The sequence below is a fragment of the Phalaenopsis equestris genome, unplaced genomic scaffold, assembly GCF_001263595.1.
Source record: "Phalaenopsis equestris unplaced genomic scaffold, ASM126359v1 Scaffold235094, whole genome shotgun sequence".
Classification (NCBI taxonomy): Eukaryota; Viridiplantae; Streptophyta; class Magnoliopsida; order Asparagales; family Orchidaceae; genus Phalaenopsis; species Phalaenopsis equestris.
This window is the reverse complement of record NW_018252983.1, coordinates 5,348-17,425: the sequence shown is the minus strand read 5'-3', so window position 1 is coordinate 17,425 and position 12,078 is coordinate 5,348. Positions and strand designations below refer to the sequence as shown.

At 33.8% G+C, this 12,078-nt stretch overlaps 1 pseudogene; it reads left to right on the top strand.

Annotated features, from left to right (window-relative positions):
- Positions 1-7,123, top strand: part of LOC110039078 — a 26,962-nt pseudogene extending 19,839 nt beyond the window's left edge.
- The last annotated feature ends 4,955 nt before the right edge of the window (positions 7,124-12,078 follow it).

Sequence of the window (12,078 nt, the reverse complement as noted above, 5' to 3'; positions counted from 1 at the left end):
TTATGAGAGAGGGAGAGAGATACTACAATAACATGGCAATAACACCTAACTGCAAGAACACGGCAATACAACCTCATTTCAACCGCAATAACACCTCATCGTAATAACACGACAATACAACTTCAGTACAACCGTAATAACGCCTCATCACAACTGCAATAACACCGTAATAACAACCTCAATACGACCGCAATGACCACAATAACATAAACGGACCACCGCAATACAACCTCAGTTCAACCACAATAACACCACTGCAATAACATGACAATGCAACATCAATACAAACACAATAACATCTCATTACAACCGCAATAACAACCTCAATACAGTCGCAATAACCACAGTAATATAAACATACCACCGCAATACAACTTCAATGTAACTGCAATAATACCGCAATAACTCTACAATAACATTCTCAATAACACCGCAAAAACACTGCAATAATATCCTCAATAACACTGAAATGGTCGTCACAAATTCACGCCAATAATACCGCAGTAACACGCAAGTAAACACTCCCATAATACCATTGTATCACTTCAATAACAATGAAATCCCCTGAAAAAATGCACCAATAACACCACAAAAAAACTCCAATAAAACTGCGCACAACTTCGATAACATCGCAATAATACCTAGGTTGCGCTCCAATAATACCTCAATGCATATCAATAACATCACAAAATCGCCGCACACCAACAAGACCGCTATTCAACTCTAATAATACTGCAAAAAAATGTCAATAGGCCCACGGTCCGAAGTCAATAACACCACAAAAAAATTCCAGCCAAGTAATTATCGATGCAATATTGTGGCATTATTGCAGTGTTACTGCGTGTTATTGCTGCATTTTTGTGGGTTATTTTGGTGTTATTGATGTATTATTATAGTTTTATTGTGGTGTTATTTGAGTGTTATTGCGATTTTTTTGGAGTTATTGGAGATTGCGGATTTTCGCGGGCTGGTGTTATTGCGATATTTTTAGTGCAGTTATTGCGGTGTTATTGATGTTTATTGTTGTATTATTTGAGTGGTATTGTGACGATTGTGGTAGTATTTTCAAATGGTGTTATTTCAGTATTATTGTTGTGTTATTACGATATTATTTCAGTATTATTATGGTATTATTAAGGTGTTATTTTGATTTTATATTAGTGGTATTACGACGACTCTGTTGTGTTATTCTCGACTAACGTTATTATGATGTTATTACAATTTTTTGGTGTTATTGATGTATTATTGATGTTTTTTTTGTGAAGTTATTAAGGTTATTTGGTGTTATTGCAGTTATTTGGTGTTATTGCGGCTTTTTGTAGAGTTATTAAGGTGTTGTTGAGGATTATTGTGATGCTATTTAGTTATATTGCGGCGGCTGTAGTGTTATTGCCCTTTTTTGTGGGGTTATTGTGGTTATTTGGTGTTATTGCAGTTTTTTTGTGGAGTTATTAAAGTGTTATTGAGGTTTATTGTGGTGTTATTTGAGTGTTATTGTGGTGGCTGAGGTGTTATTGCAGTTTTTTTGGTATAATTATTGAGGTTATTTAGTGTTATTGTAGTCTTTTTTGTGGAGTTATTGAATTGCTACTAAGGTTTATTGTGGTATTATTTGAGTGTTATTGTGGCGGCTGTGGTTTTATTGCAATTTTTTTAGAGTTATTGAGATTATTCAGTGTTATTGTTGTTATTTGGTGTCGTTGTGGCTTTTTTGTATAGTTATTGATGTGTTATTAAAGTTTATTGTGGTATTTTATAATGATATAACCCTACCTGATGACATGAGAAGAAAATAGATATTTATATTTAGACGCGGAAGTTTTTGTTTTCGAAGAAATAGGCTAGGTTCGATCAGGCCATATTAAGTTATAGAGCTTTTTTTATTTATTTATTCACTTGGACTGGGGGTTCCATGTGGCGAAATTTAGTTAGAGTACAGAAGCATTTCTGTCCCCGGATGTAATATTTTTCTCTCTTGAGCCCTAATCTCAATCACGTGAATTCGTCCCTTTCCTCTATTGCACCAGTTCTGACTTTGGCATGAACGCAAAACTGCTCCTCTTATTCCCTCACACGGAAATTCGCCTCCTTCTCTGCAGAGTCACTCGTCTTCTTCCTTTGCACGGAATACCCCATCCTCTTTGCCGTCACAAGTCACGAGAGCTGCTCGACGCCTCCTTTGCTTGACACCAATGCTGCCTCTTTCTCCCACGTCATCTTCCTTTCCTTCACACACTGCACAATTCTTAGGTAAGTAGTTTCTTACCTCTACCGGCCCCTCCTACGCGTCGATATATACACAAAAGTATCTCTTTGGCTTTCCGACCCTATTGCTTCACTTCCCCCTCTTCGGCTTTTCGACCGTTCAATTCCTCTCTTCTTCTCCTTCAGTTTTCTCGTTTCCTCTGCCGCAGTTAATAAAAATGGGACATTACACTGTGGTCTTAAAATGACAATTAGTTAATAAGACAAGAAAACTCTTTTTTTTTTCTTTCTTTTCTTTTATGAGAGAGGGAGAGAGAGAGAGGTGAGGAGAATGGGAGGATGAGACTCAGATAGTAGTGGGGTTCACTTAGGATTTAAGCTGATTCTTCCTAAAATGATATTTTTTAGACATTATAATTTATATAAAGGAAAATTTTACAAGCAATTTCTTCTTAAAATCAACTCCTTGGTACTCCCTAAGACGGTGAAAATGGAATATAATCAAAGCAAATATTAATGTAAGACCTACTGGAATCCCTTGAGTACACTTGTTTCACAAACCTTTGTGCTAAAAGTTTAGTTAAAGGCTCTTCCTTACTACTATTTGTCCCTTTTATCGAAGTGTGGAGTTTAAATTCTCTCAATTATTTTGGATAAAATTTAAAATTTATTTTCAAGATGGTAACTACCAAGTCTAACTTGTTTTTATATTCGGGGGCATTTACATACTTAACGCACAATTCTTATGTATTCACATATCTAACACCTAAACTTTCATATTTACATCTATTATACTCAAATCTTCAACATCACATAAAAAATATCACTTTTACCAACTTTTTAGTAGTCAGATTCATCTTTTTATGCATAGGTTTATAACACCAAGGTGTTATAAATGTAAATATGAAACTTTTGGTGTTAGATAAGTAAATACATAAGAATTGTTGGGTAGTATGTTAATTTTCCATATATATGATTGCCCAACATTGTTGGCTAACTCATGATCCATTCACACTTAATTTTTTGTGGCAGTATCTAACTCATACTCTATTTTAACTTCATTTGGCAACTATGTAAGGGGAAGAAACCAATGATGGCATGTATCTAACATTTCATAACCTGCTCACTTTTTTAATCATTCAAAATAAGCATTATATAAGAAATCAATAATTTGAAGAGCAACATGTAGGTTCCAAGACTGCAATTAAAAGCTCTCTTAATTCTTAGAAAATTTACATCCATAGCACACAATTCTTATGTATTTACGCATCTCACAGCTAAACTTTCATATTTAAATATATAGCACTTTGTTGTTTAAACTTATGAATGAAAAGGTGTATTTAACTTTTAAAAAGTGGTAACAATGCTATTTTTCATGTTATATTAAAGATTTGAGTGCTATTTGTGTAAATATAAAAATTTAGGTGTGTGATATGTAAATACTTGGTTCTTTTATGTTTCCCGAGAGGAGGGGACTGCCAATATTTATGAAAGAGGAGGGAGGTTTGGCGGTTAGGGAGGGAGAATGGAATTTGGGTTGGCCTGGCTGTAATGATACACATAATTCCACATCAAAAATAAAATATATAATAAAGGCCCTCGAAATAAAATTCTAATGACCGCGAAGGTGATGATGATGGTTAAGTGCATGTTTGAAAGTTAGGATCAATCATGGGACATAAATGTATAGCTTTTTTTATTTCGATAAACATGTTTGTTTGCCTGATATTGACAAATTTTTTTTTGGGGCATTTACATCCATATCAAGGAAAATGTACATGCGTAACCACCCAAATCCTTTGTATTTACATATCTAACACCTTACCACCCAAATCCTTTGTATTTACATATCTAACACTAAACTTTACTTTTTACATTTATACCATACTAATCTTTCACACAAAAAATACCAGTATGTTAACTTTTAATATAGGTCAGTGGCAAGCATACATGCAAAGATGGAAGTTTGGCTGGTAGATATGTAAATACATAGAAATTGAGTGGTCTGTATGTGAATTTCTCTTTATCTTTTAAATAGGCCTGAAGTTTCATGGTTTGAGAGGGACTCTGAGTCTACTTTTGTGAACCTAAGTTCTTTGCCGGCTCTGCTCAACTCATCTTGTCTCCACAGGCTTTCATGTTTATCTGATATCCACAAGCAGATAAATTCCACAAATGTATGCTTCTTTTAAATCTTCTATTTCAGTATTTCAATTGTTAGCACACTTTTTATTGAAAATATTTACTTTTTTTTAATCCATGGAACATGAAAGTGTGGCAATAACACAAAAATTTTTGGAAGATTTAGATGTATACCTTTCAATTTCAATGTATTTACATATCTAACACCTAAACTTCAATTTTTACATATATGCCGCCTTTCCTAAGCATGAAAAAGTGTATTTCACTTTTTAAAAGTTACAATTGGTATTTCTGATGTGATATGAAAGATTTGTATGGTATACTTGTAAAAGTTAAAAGCTTAGGTGTCAGATATGTAAATGCATCTGAATTGGGTGGCATTTATGTAAATGCCCCGAAGTTTTGTATTCCTTAATACAATTTTGGCTTATATTCCAATCATGAAATTTGCATGTTCAGTCCATATCATATTTTCTTCACATGCTTTCAGTTAGTGCTGCATGCTATAATGGCTGAAGCAAAAAAGCTCATCTTCTCGTTAGGAGGAAACCATTCTTCTCAATATGAGAAGAATAACATGAGCTATGATATGATTATATATATATATATATATTGCTTCATTACTTGCAATTTCATGGTGTTCAATTTCATTCTTTTATACAATAAAAAGGTGAAATAAATTTTGGGGCATTTACATACATACCACCGAATTGTTATTTATTTACATATCGAACAATTAAATTTTGCTTTTTACATCTACACCAACCAAATCTTTCATATCACTTCAAGAGCACCTCTTTTTTAACTTTTAGAAAGTGGAATACACCTTTTAATTCATAGGAAAAATGGTATACATGTAAAAATGAAGTGTGGGTGTTAGATATGTAAATACATAGGAATTGAGTGGCATGTATGCAAATCTTCCTCAAATATTAGCATGAAACCATTCTTCTCAGTATGAAAAGAATAACATGAACTATGATATGCTTATATTTTTTGCTTCACTACTCGTAATTTCCTGGTGTTCAACTTCACTCTTTTATACAAGGCAGGTGAACTAAATTTTGGGGCATTTACATACATACCAACCAATTCTTATGTATTTACATATTTAACGCCTACATTTTGCTTTTTACATTTATACCACCCAAATCTTTCATATCACATAAAAAATATCACTTTTTTTAACTTTTAAGATGTGAAATAATCCGTTTAATGCATAGGAAAAGTGGCATATATATATATATTAGATATATAAATACATAGGAATTGAGTTGTATATATGTAAATTTCCTAATTAATTCTTGTTATGAAACATGTCAAGCTTCATGAACTTGTTTAGAGCTTATTATCATTTGCTGTTGGCAGATATGTCGCGTTCATCTCAGCTCAATCGAACTCCATCGAATGTGCTCAGTATTATCCCATGCTGTGTGTGGTCATCCTGTTCTTGAGACATGCGATCGAAAAGTTCAGTGTAGCTTTTGCCATTGTGGCTGTGAGAATGAGCTTATTCGCTGCTTCCACTTAGAAATGTTCGTTGCGGACGAAACTTCGAGTGTTTTTACATGGAGCACGGGTCAAACTGCTTCGGAACTTCTGCAGATTTCTCCTGATGAGTTTTATGAACTTCCAGAGGTATAGTTTTTAAGGAGCATATTTACATACATACTACCCAAATCTTTTGTATTTACATACCTACACCTAAACTTCAATTTTTTGCATTTATAATACTCAAATCTTTCGTGTCACATAAAAAATATTATGATTTTAACTTTTAAGATGCGAAATACACCTTTTGATGCATAGGTAAGTCCACGAATGTGCAAAAAATTGAAGTTTAGTGGTTAGATATGTAAATATATACTAATCAAGAGGTATGTATGTGAATGTTCCTAATTTTTCTCTTCAATTTTTTGCATTTATAATACTCAAATCTTTCATGTCACATAAAAAATATCATGATTTTAACTTTTAAAATGTGAAATACATCTTTTGATGCATAGGTAAGACCGCGTATATGCAAAAAATTGAAGTTTAGTGGTTAGATATGTAAATACATAATATGAAGAGGCATGTATGTGAATGTTCTTAGTTTTTCTTATTTGTATATTGAGGAGCTCTTAAAATTGAACCTTCATTTACTAAGGAACATACATACCGCCCAAATCACATGTATTTACATATCTAACACCTAAACTTCACTTTTTTACATTTATACCCCTTAAATCTTTCTTATATCGTATAAAAAATATAACCATTTTAGCTTTTAAAAATTAAAATAAACTTTTTCATACATAGGTAAGGTGGCTTGTATGTAAAAATTGCAGCTTTAGATGCTATATATGTAAATACATAAGAATTGAGCAGGCCATATATGTAAAACTAGGCCACGAAACTTTGCAAATTATTGCTCCTTATTCATTGCCTTTTAAATTTCTTTTTTTTTAATGCATCAGGATGAGCAGGCCATGTACCTTTACACCATGGAGAATGAGAGATTCACGATTGCAATTGTTCATTCTGGCCAAAAACAAAGCAGAAATTACATTTCCAGCAGCAAGGAGGATTGTCCTGTTTGGGAAATTACAAGAGCACAGAAATGTGATTGAGGCATTCCAAAATAAAGGCGGGTAAATTTATATGCATACCACACAATGCTTATATTTTTACATCTCTAACTGCTGATATTTGCATTTATAATACTTTGTTGGCATCAACCAATATATGAAAAGGTGTGTTTCACTTATAAAGTTGGTGATAGTGTCATTTTTGATGCCGATGTTTAATGGTTTAATGGTTGAGTGTTATGCATGTAAATATGAAAGTTTAGGCGTTAGATATGTAAATATATAGAAAAAATTGTGGGGTATGTATTTAAATGCATCAATTTGGACCTCAAGTTCACTAGACATTTGTAGCTGGCTTTAAAGCTCTGGGATGCTGTTGTTGTATTTATGGAATTTGCTTGCCAGCTATAATAGATACACTATTGTGGCTCTTTCATTTGGTTGCAAGTAGCATTCAAGAAGCTTTGCGTGGGTAGTTTTATAGGGTGAAATTCTTGCCTCTCTCTCTCTCTCTCTTTCTTTATCTATATATATATTAATTTTTGCAATTTAACTTTATATCTGAATTTCCTTTTCTCGACAAGATTTTGACCTGCTTTAGCCTATTGGACGATTACCTTTACATATTTCAAACACAATTTAATTACATATGTGATTTTTTTTAAATCTAAATTTTAATTGTTAAAATAATATCTTAAAAGAAATTATGATATGTTTTTACCCTTCCTCAGTTTGCCTTAATTTATATGAATCGAACCAATAAAGGTTTGGTCGATCCCCCTCCACGCAAGCAGTGCCAGCACCTGCCTCCTTCCTCGATGAGTCGTATGATAGGGTTCCCTCCTCTTAGTAGGGTAAGGTTGTTGGGAAAAAAAATATTATATCAGGACTCCATATACATTCAGAGTCCAATTGTGAGGTGCCACGTGTCAAGCGGGACCCCCATTCTTAACACTGGCCAATGTCAGTGTATTACGGTAGGGCTTGTTGGACACGTGACACCCTACCATTGGACTCCTAACACAAACTCGGTTGTTGGAAACTTCTAGGCACTCAATCGAGTTTCTCCTTCTCCCTCCTTTCCTTTGATGCACTAAATTAAAGGAAATTATCGCCCAGGTGAGCCGCTTATCTCCTTCTCCTTTTTCTTCTCCCTTTACTATATGTGTTGCTTCTTTGAGCTTCTTCTTTCTTCTCCTTTTCTTCTTCTTCCTCTACCTCACTCTTCCCTTTTTCTTCTCCCTTTACTATATGTGTTGCTTCTTCGACTTCTTTCTTCTTCTTTTCTTCTTCTTCCTCTACCTCACTCTTCCGCTCTCTCACAATCCCCGTCTCTCTCGCACTCTCTTTTGCTCTATGTGTGCGTGAGATTGAATGAGAGTAGACGAGGGATGAACATCTTCTTAATGCTCCCACGAGTGGTGCGATCTCACTCATACTACACTTGCATAAGAAGTTACTCATTTTTTTGTTTATTATTACAATCTTCCCTCCTTATAAAAATTTCGTCCTCAAAATTTGCCTTAACTAAAATTGTACATATATATTTTTCTCATTTTTTATTCATTCTCTTATGTGACATCTTTTTTCAATTTTGTGCTTCCACAGTACATGAATAAAAGGAATCTCTCTACCATTGAGTTGTTTCATATCATAATCTATGATTCTTTCTGACTCATCCACAAATGTCAAGTTAGGTTGAATAACTATATGGTCAGTAACAAGTTTGCTAGCCTCATCAGCAATATATTTTCACAATAAAGTGATACAGAACACATTATGTATGATGTACATGTGTGCAGGTAGTGCAAGCTTGTATGCTACTTTCCCAATCTTTTCCACGATTTCATATAGACCAACATATCATGAAATCAACTTCCAAATTGCTTAACACCTTTCTTAGGATTGACCTAATAAAAACAAATTCCCCCACTTTAAATTCTACTGGTTGGTGCTTGACATTATAACACTTTCTTTGTCTTTCCTAGACTGCTCTAAATCTGTCACAAATAATTCAGATTTTCTTAGTTCTTTCATCAACTAAGTCAACACTAATTAATCATCTTTCACCAGTTTTTGTTCAGCAAAAAGGCACCCTGCATTTTCTTTCATGAAGGGCTTCATAAGGAGCCATACTAATACTAGTTTAGAAACTATTATTGTGAGCAAATTCTATCAAAAGTATGTGCTTTTCCCAATTTCCACCAAATCAAGAACAAAAAGTCGAAGTAGACCTTCTAATATTTGGATCGTTCTCTCTGATTGATCGTCTAATTGGGAATGAAAAGCTGCTATGAATGTCAGTTGAGTGTTTAAAGCCTCTTAAACTTTTCTTCATAGCTTGGATGTGAATCTACCATCTCAATCTATAATAATAGACTTTGGGACTCCATGCAGTCATGCAATTTTATCATCATAGATTTGGGCCAACGTTCACAAAATCTATTTGTCTAATAAGCAAGAAGTGTGCAAACTTGGTCAGATGATCAATAATCACCTATATAACATGATGACCCTGCCTAGATCTCGGTAGCCCCTTCACAATGTCCATAATGATGTCCCCTCCATTTCCAAACTGCTATAGGCAATTGTTGCAACAACCCACTAGGCTTCTGATGTTCTGCCTTAACCATATGATAAGAAAACTTTGCTATAAACTCGGCTCCACGACGCTTGAACCCTGACTAAGGAAAAACACTTAAGCTTCTGTACATTTTATTGCTTTCTGGATGTATCGTTTATCCCGAATAATGTGCTCAAGCAAGATTTCTTTATATAAATCATTCACAACAAGAATACAAATTTTACCCTTATACTTCAACAACTTTTCTTCATCGATCCTATATTTCTCCAATTGCCCTTCATTCACCTGGTCGAATATCTTTTGAAACTCTGCATCATGTGGCAATTGATGCATTAAAAATATATGCATTTTTAGACCCATATTATATACTCAGTTTTGCTGATATTGCACTTTAATGAAAAATATTTTTATGTTTTCTTGCACGTTGTTGATATATAGGACTTGGAGCAAAAAAGAAGTAAAATGATGAAATTTGGAGTCAAAAGGGAGACGTTAGAGATTTGTTCAGCGCCGAAGTTAGAGATTTGTTCAGCGCCGCGATGCCGTTTGACAGAGAACAGTAGAATTAATTATAGATTACCGACGCCGACGGAGCCAGAATGGGCGCCGACGGCGCCAATGTCGGTTCAGCCCCAGTTTTTAGAAGATTCGACGAATTTGGACGCTTTTTGAAGAGTTTTTGGATGTACCTATTGGAGAACCGACTCTATGCTATATTTGGGGCCGAAATTGACCAGAAAAAAAGGACTCCTCCTCATCCATCCTTGCATTTTTCGCCACACATCACATCCATACACTTTATCCATTTGTATCCCACCACCATTCAGGAGTCTATTAGTGAGTTTTCTTTAAGGGTTTAGAGTTTTTGTGGTGAGATTTAGTGTGAATTCTTCTCAAAGAGTGTTGGAGAAGGAGAAAAGTGAGAGATTTATTCTTCCTACATTTCCTAGGAGAGATTATAAGGGATTTGCTTTGAGAAAGAGTTTCAGATAAGTGTTGGTTGTTTGTGTTTTGTTGTATCTTTCTCATGAAGTCTGAGTAGTTTCCTTTATCTTTGTCCCTACTATAAGATATGGTGAAATAAAGAGATAATATAGATGTGTCAATATTAAAATATAAAAAAAATTGTGATGAATTTTCAACTCCGAACTTAATTTACTTTTTGATATGTCAATTGAATTATTAAAATGTGTTGTGAAAAATATGATCCGGAAAATGAAGTAATATATATTATTGGGTGTATAATTGGAGATTTTAGGGTGACAAGCTAAAATCCTCAATTCGCTCTTAGTGTTTAAAAACTAAAGCGAGAGTTAGTCTTCAGGTGAAGGGAAGTGGGAGCTATAGAGAGGGAGCTTATTGGGTGTAGAATTGGAGATTTTAGGGTGATAAGCTAAAATCCTCAATTCGCTCCTAGTGTTTAAAAACTAAAGCGAGAGTTAGTTTTCAGGTGAAGGGAAGTGGGAGCTCTAGAGAGGGAGTCAGTATCCTCCTAGCCTAACAACGAATTTAGGGACTAAATCTGAGATTAGCCAATGATTTTCTATAACACTGCATCAGGGTAGAGAATTAAAACTGTTCCTATTTGACACAAAACATATTAAACAATTTATCTCATCTCATTTTACCAAAATCTCATTGTAGGGGGAATGATGCTTTTTCACATAAGAAATCTTCATCACATAAACATAGTTTAATAGTTTAGTAGTTACTGTTTAAACTTTTTATTTCAGTTTTGTTAATAGTTAAATAATTTAGTTTTGATAATATTTTAGCATTCAAAATTAGTGACAATAATTTCATTTTATTTTCTGTGAATTTACTAATAAATTTATTATCTCAAATTTAAACCTTCCCCGTGGGATCAATATTCAAGACTTAAAATAGAAATATCTTTATTACTTGATAACGATGCATATATTTGCGTAGAATCTCATCATTAATTGCTTAAATTTTTTAATTATATTTAGAGCATCAAGTTTATGGCACCGTCACATAGCGGAGTCAACTTTATATATTTTGCACAACTATATCAAATCAGGATCAAGTTTTTGGCACTGTTGTAGAACAATGTAACAGTAAATTAAATAGATTTGATAGATTAGAAAATTTAGAGATAATATAAATTAAAAAAATTAATTACAAATTTAAACCTTCCCCGTGGGATCAATATTCAGGACTTAAAATAGAAACATTTTACTACTTGATAACAATACGTATACTTGCATAGAATCCTAACATTATTGGCTTAAGTTTCTTAATCATAAATTTTGGATCAAGCATTTGACACCGTTACATAGCGGAGTCAAACTTATACAAATTTTACACAACCAAATTTTCTCGGGATCACTATCTCAAAGATTTGTGTAAACAATCAGATGCCTTAATCCATTTAAGGTTGCCTTAGACCGGAGTTGAAAGATGAGAATAAAATTCCTTGCTCCATTTAAGGTGGTCTTATACCTTTCTCAAAGATTTGTGTAGAGAATCAGATGCCTTACTCATTTAAAGGTTGCCTTAGACCAATCTCAAAGGATGAGAATAGGATGCCTTACTCCATTTAAGGTGGCCTTATAC